This window comes from Acipenser ruthenus, chromosome 3 (assembly GCF_902713425.1).
Source record: "Acipenser ruthenus chromosome 3, fAciRut3.2 maternal haplotype, whole genome shotgun sequence".
In the NCBI taxonomy this organism is placed as follows: domain Eukaryota; kingdom Metazoa; phylum Chordata; class Actinopteri; order Acipenseriformes; family Acipenseridae; genus Acipenser; species Acipenser ruthenus.
In genome coordinates, this window is record NC_081191.1 from 31,340,298 (window position 1) to 31,346,998 (window position 6,701).

Sequence of the window (6,701 nt, forward strand, 5' to 3'; positions counted from 1 at the left end):
GCTCATCGGCAGGAAATTGTGTAGACTGGGCCTTATTTACATAACATTATTAGGAGGCAGTGTGGTCCAGTGGTTAAAGGCTAGGGCTTGTAACCAGAAAGTCACCGATTCAAATCCCACCTCTGCCAGTGTCAGTCAGCAGTTCGAATCCCTCCTCTGCTACTGACTGACTCACTGTGTGACCCTGAGAAAGTCACTTAACTTCCTTGTGCTCCTTCCTGCGGATGAGATATTGAATCAATGTCCTATTGTAAGTGACTGCACATAATGCACAGTTCACAGCCTACCTCTGTAAAGTGCTTTGTGATGGTGGGCCACTATGAAAGGTGCTATATAAAAATAAAGATATTATTATTATTATTTACGGAATTTAATTACTATATAAGGTCAACCCTCCTATTATGAGGTCATCATGCATTTGCATCTTTCACATGTCCCCATATAAAAACTATAAGAGTTTTATTTTGTATCCATCCCCATATGAGGTTGCCATACATGAAAGGGTTAACTACACTTTAGTATACTTTTATCACAATTTACTGCAGTAAACTTTATAAGGGTAAAAGTTATGAATTTTATTTTAAATAACTAAGAATCTAATTACTCTACATAACCGTTCATATAACCTTTCATATATCTATTTGTTTATTGCAATGGGCTGCATTTCTTTATTTGCAATAGCTTCAATATTTTTATAACCTTGCTTATAAAACAACTAAACTATAAAGCACTATCATGTTATGAGTCAAATGGCAATAATTTTGTGTATTTTGAGGATGGCTGTTTGAGGTCGAAACATGTTCAATTTTACTTTCAATCACCATAATCAATGAATAAAGAATACAAAATAAACAGATAAAGACATTCTGGCATCATCTTTAAGTTTGATCATGAGTGCGGTCATTCGAAATGCTAACAGTTTATTTATTACTGTGAGAGCAATGCACCTGATTTGTGGAACTTGAGAAGAGGTTTAAGTTAAGTGCAAGGGTGCTGTATATATGGAAATAATTTGGTGTTAACCAATTCCAATAAGGTGTTACTGTAAATTCACAGGGGTTATCAGTAACATATGATATAGGTGTTTCATTGATTGATCTCCTGATGACACTGATATCTCAGGCCTACCCACACTCACACACATATACACATTATTTCTGACCTAACTACAATGTTCCAGTTACTTAACTCTCTTCATCCAGCTCTACTTGTCGGCTCTCCTCCAACTTCTTAACTCGTTTTTGGCAACTTTGCTATGTCCAAAAAAAAAAAACATGTTTCCACATCCCACATACAGCAAAAATCACTGTAGGGCACCACAGTGTTGCCAAAACCCCTAGGGGAACTACATTTATTTTGGTAGTAGTATAGAACTTTTGATACTTAACCCTTATCTACTATGTTCTGTGGCTTTTTTCTTAACATTATTATTGTCGAGATGAGTCTTCATCTCTACATTACAAGGGCACACTGTAAAATGATTTTTATTTGTTTCTTTTTTTCTGTATGTAATTTCACCCCCAATAGTTAATATAGCTTATGAAATAGTTTCCTAAATCTTACATTCACTATGTAGTCCTCAAAGTTTTGAAAAGAAATATGTTATAGCAAACAAAAAATATACCTATTAAGTTAAAGAAGACCTTCTTCACTGTCAGTAACCAACTAGCTACATCCTGTAACGACTGGCATGCTTTGCAGCGTGAGTTGAAAAATCATAGGGAGTGCAAATTTAACAGATTACAGAAAGTATGGCCTGCAAACTGAGAATGGTACCAGTTTTTACACTTTGATAAAATGTACAAGTAACAGAACAGATACACTGTTGTTGAACTAAACAAATGGCTTAGGTTTTTTTTATGATTACTCTTCTGGTAAAGAATCTTAAAAGCATATGTTCAGAAAAGGAGGTCACTTTCCACAAGATTTCAGACATAGAAAGACAATTGTTATTTTACAAAAACCTTACATACGTGTCTTATTCGTATGGAATCCTTGACTCCACCCTTGGTCTCTCCCTTTTTAATCCCACAAATAGGAATAGCTGTTTTAGTTAATCTTGTGAGCTAATTATTCACTTTGTAAGACTTTGATAAGGAACAACTATCACTTTGAAATGATATAATTTCCTAAAGTTCTTTAAAAGTAGACAAGCTTAGTGAGCTTTTAAAATTGTATGATGGTGTGACAGGATGGTGCAAGGGATGAGGCCCAGAGAAAGACTGCAGTTCAAACAAAATACTTTTAATAAATGAGACACAAAATAAATAGGCACAAGGGCCAAACAAAAAGGTTCTTAAACACAAAGTAAAACTTACAAAAAAATAAGGCTTCCAGGCTTAGCTTTGCCTTCACTGGATTGCAAAATGAACAAAACCCCAGCACACAAAGAAAACCAACCTTGCTTCCTCAGCTCCCTCTCCCTACTGAGGTGCTGAGGCCTCCTTTTATGTCAGGTGGCTGGGTTGATTGATAATTGCACCCACCTGATGCAATAAACCTGGGCAGGGAGGAGAATTTAACCCCATCCCTGCCAATATTTACAAGGGCAGAGCCCTGCTCTGCCACAGATGGCTAGGGTTCAAAGATGGGTAATGTACAATAAAACATAAGAAAAGTTTGTTTACGAGAAAATGTAATTGGGCCCATCAAGGCTAGTCCCTTGTAGCACACTATTCTCCCCTACTGGAGGGAACTAATTTAAAAGCACAGAATCTAGTCTTTTTTAATGTTCCCAGTGCTTTAGATTCTACTAATTCACCTGGTACGGTATTCCATGCATTAATAACTCTATGCATAAAAAAGTGCTTCCTACTTTCTGTCTAAACTTATTTTTATCAGCTTCCATTTATGCCCTCTTGTTCTTCTCTGTGCTAAATTTGAATGAGTGTCTTGGGTTAACTTTATCTGCACCATTTATGAAACCTAATAGTTTAAGGATGCCCTTCATACTTCCTTTGGAATTATCCCTTGTAGTGGACTGTAAAGTGCCTGGGCACTCAAAATAACATATTCTTTATTGACTCTGATTTAAATTAAAGCCAATGGAGATACCAGAGTTGCCCTGGAAATATTAGTACAAAGCACTGGGCACTGGGTGGTTAGCGCTTTGCTTTATTATCATAGTGTGATATCTGTCTAATCTTCCCAACCGACTCTGAATGCCCACACATGTCATAATATATGAGTATATGTGGCAAAGTGGTTTGCAGTGTGCAGGTGTAGTGGTGATGTGATTAGGACACATAAGACAGACAACAAAGTTCACAATCCAAACAGGTTTTATTTGTAATCCTGGTCTGGCAACCACAAAGAATAATCCCAGTCAATACACAGCATTGTGTATTGAACTGTTCCAAAAACACAATGGGTTGCAGTCCCGAAATAATAAAGACATAGTTTGTAATGAATAAACAGTTGTACGCACACAAAGACACACATTCACAAGTCCAGAGTGATTAGTGTTGTGCTTGTGGTGATTTACAATTTATTTGTGAACAATGGTGAAGTGTTGTCTGGTTTTGTGCTGGCCTGTAGCAACAGCTCCGGATTGTCTTAGCCATCTAATAAATAACAAACAGTACAATTAGATGATACAAACAAACAAAACACTCACCGTTATTTTACACTCAGTCCTTCAGTGGTTCTCTCTTAAACATTACAAAGGAACAGATCACCTACCCACGTCCCCTATTTCTACCTTCAGTCACGCCCCCCTTGGTTAGCGTGTGCAACCGTTTCTCCTCCAATCCGCGGTTGCCACATCGCTTTCCCTCTGGAGCAATGACTTTATGTTCTGCAGCTGTGCTTCCTTTCTAGATGGCCAACTTCCACCTAACCCTGGGAATGAATTGTCAGGCCATCCTGTCTAGGGCACTCTGTTCCCGTTACAGTGCAACCTCACAGGTCGGGAGGGAGATTTATCACCAAGAATCATTCTGTCTCTGTTTAATATGATCATTTTTAATACAACTTTTTTTAGTTTTACTTTGTGTTCTTTTCTTGTTTAATTAACAGCAACATCAAAACACAGTGGGAGGTATTTTTAAAGCGCTTGCTTCAGTTTACCCAGTTTTACTGCTGGGGATGGGGTATGGTACAAAAATAACACGAGTGAGTGCCAAATGACTTCAGATAGAACGGAAAACCTAAAATCAAACTGAATTACACTCCTGATACATCAAACACAGGAACGAAACAGGTATTTTTAGCAGCTGGATATGTGATTCGATAGCCATTAGTCTGAAAGAGCCGGAAAGAGCCCCTGATAATTTGATTTGGTGCTAGTTTGAGACATGGAGGCTGTCTAAGCCTCCAGAAACGGCCTTATATGATTTTAAACATCACAAATGCAATTTCACAGTTGTCTGTATCTGGTTCCCATACAACTCTCTATATTTGTATTTTCACTTTTGAATTTCAGGGATTCAGCTTACAATAGTATTATGTGAATTGCCTCCTTTTTTTCCATTGCATATGATATATACACAGCATAAAAGGTACAATGCTCTGAGTCACGTAATAAGAAATACATCCAGGTAGACACACACACACACACACACACACACACATATATATATATATATATATATATATATATATATATATATATATATATATAAATATCACTTTAGCATTTTTTATTTACATTAAGTTAAATATAAATAGAATTACCTCAAAGTAAAATGCAACATTAACATTTTTATAAACCTGCCTAGTAGTCTATTAAACCTTACATAGCTTCAATAAAAATGGCAGGAAAAACAAACAAATGTATGTTTTATAAACAGAGCATATATATTATAAATGTAATTAAATAAGAATTGTAAACAGAACTTCATTGTTTAAACTATTGTGGCAAAGTGCCCGCCCCTGTGTGTATTTTGTGTGTTATGTGTTGTATGTATGGTGCGTATGTTAATGTTGGTGTATAGATTGGTACACGGGATATAAACGGGTCTGTGTTTCACGTGTATTTAAAAAGTGTAGATTTGTATTTAGGCACGAGGAGGGCACAAATCACTTCACGTGCTGGTTAAATGTAATATGTGAGCACGGGGTTGCACAGAATTAATTCACGTGCTGGGATTCAAGTGAATAATTAATTAGTAATTGAATCCCAGCACAACAGTATATATAGACGCACATTTCTTGCAGTCGGGGTTGGGTGTTCAGGGCGAAAGAACGGGAGAGAGAGAGAGAGGAGGTAAAATAATAATAACAAGAATAATAAGTAGTGTTTCTCACCGTGTTTGTTCGTCCCTGTTTGTTAGTGTCTGTCCGTTTTGTTTGTCTCTTTATTTTGGCTACCAGTGCCGTGCCCTGTTTTGTTTTGTGTTAAAACCTTTTATTTGTTAATAAACGCTGAGTGCAGCCATTGCACTCAGCTCATCACAACCCCAAGTCTCTCTGTATTCCTTCCTGCTTCTGGTCTGACGCCACCCACTCTGGCCGTCTTTGTGACACGTGGTGTCTTCGTGGGATAGCTGCGCCTCCAAGCGTCAGACCAGGAGGGGTCTGGATTAAAAAAAAATAAATAAAAAAAAAATAAATAAATAAATAAAAAAAATAAAGGATTACAAATATTGTTTTGGGGGAAAAAAAATAAAATAAAAAAAAATTAAAAAGTCAATGGCAGAAGACGCCATCAAACTGCGGGGCTGGTTCCTGGAGAATGCTGGGCTGGAGGCCCAGTCTCTGCCCATAGTCGTCCGGGCCCTGTGGATGATGGACAGTGAGAGATGGGAGGCCTATCAGCAGGAACACACCCCAAACACTTTGGAGGAAGGTGTGGAGTTTCTCCTCAGCTACCTGGAGGCAACGATAAATGGAACAGCAGCCCAGGTAGCAGGACCACCAGCAGAGGAGTACCTGCTGTCCCCATCTCCACCAGCAGAGGGTGAATGCCTGCTGGTTTTGCCTTCACAGCCCAAGCGGGAGGCAGAGACAGATAAAGAGGTGAAGGACAGGGAGGAGGAGTGCCGCCTAAGGGCCAGGCATCCACGGCGATGTAACAAGCCATCGCCGGGGTGCCTTCTCTGCGACCAGGATCACCTGTTCGCCCACTGTCCCTTCCGCAGTTATGGGGAGGAGCCTGAGCGTCCACAGCCCAAGCGGGAGGAGCCTGAGCGTCCACAGCCCGAGCGGGAGGAGCCTGAGCGTCCACAGCCCAAATGGGAGGAGCCTGAGCGTCCACAGCCCAAATGGGAGGAGCCTGAGCGTCCACAGCCCAAATGGGAGGAGCCTGAGCGTCCACAGCCCAAACGGGAGGAGCCTGAGCGTCCACAGCCCAAGCGGAAGGAGCCTGAACGTCCTACGCCTGAGTGGAAGGAGCCCGAACGTCCTACGCCTGAGTGGGAGGAGCCTGAACGTCCTACGCCTGAGTGGGAGGAGCCCGAACGTCCTACGCCTGAGTGGGAGGAGCCCGAACGTCCTACGCCTGAGTGGGAGGAGCCCGAACGTCCTACGCCTGAGTGGGGGGAGCCCGAGCATCCACAGCCCAAGAGGGGGGAGTCGGTGCGTCCACAGCCCAAAAGGGAGGAGTCGGTGCGTCCACAGCCCAAAAGGGAGGAGTCGGTGCGTCCACAGCCCAAAAGGGAGGAGTCGGTGCGTCCACAGCCCAAAGGGAGGCAAGTCGGGGCTTCCACAGCTCTGGGACCCAAGCCACCAGCAGAGGGAAAATGCCTGCTGGTTCAGCCCCA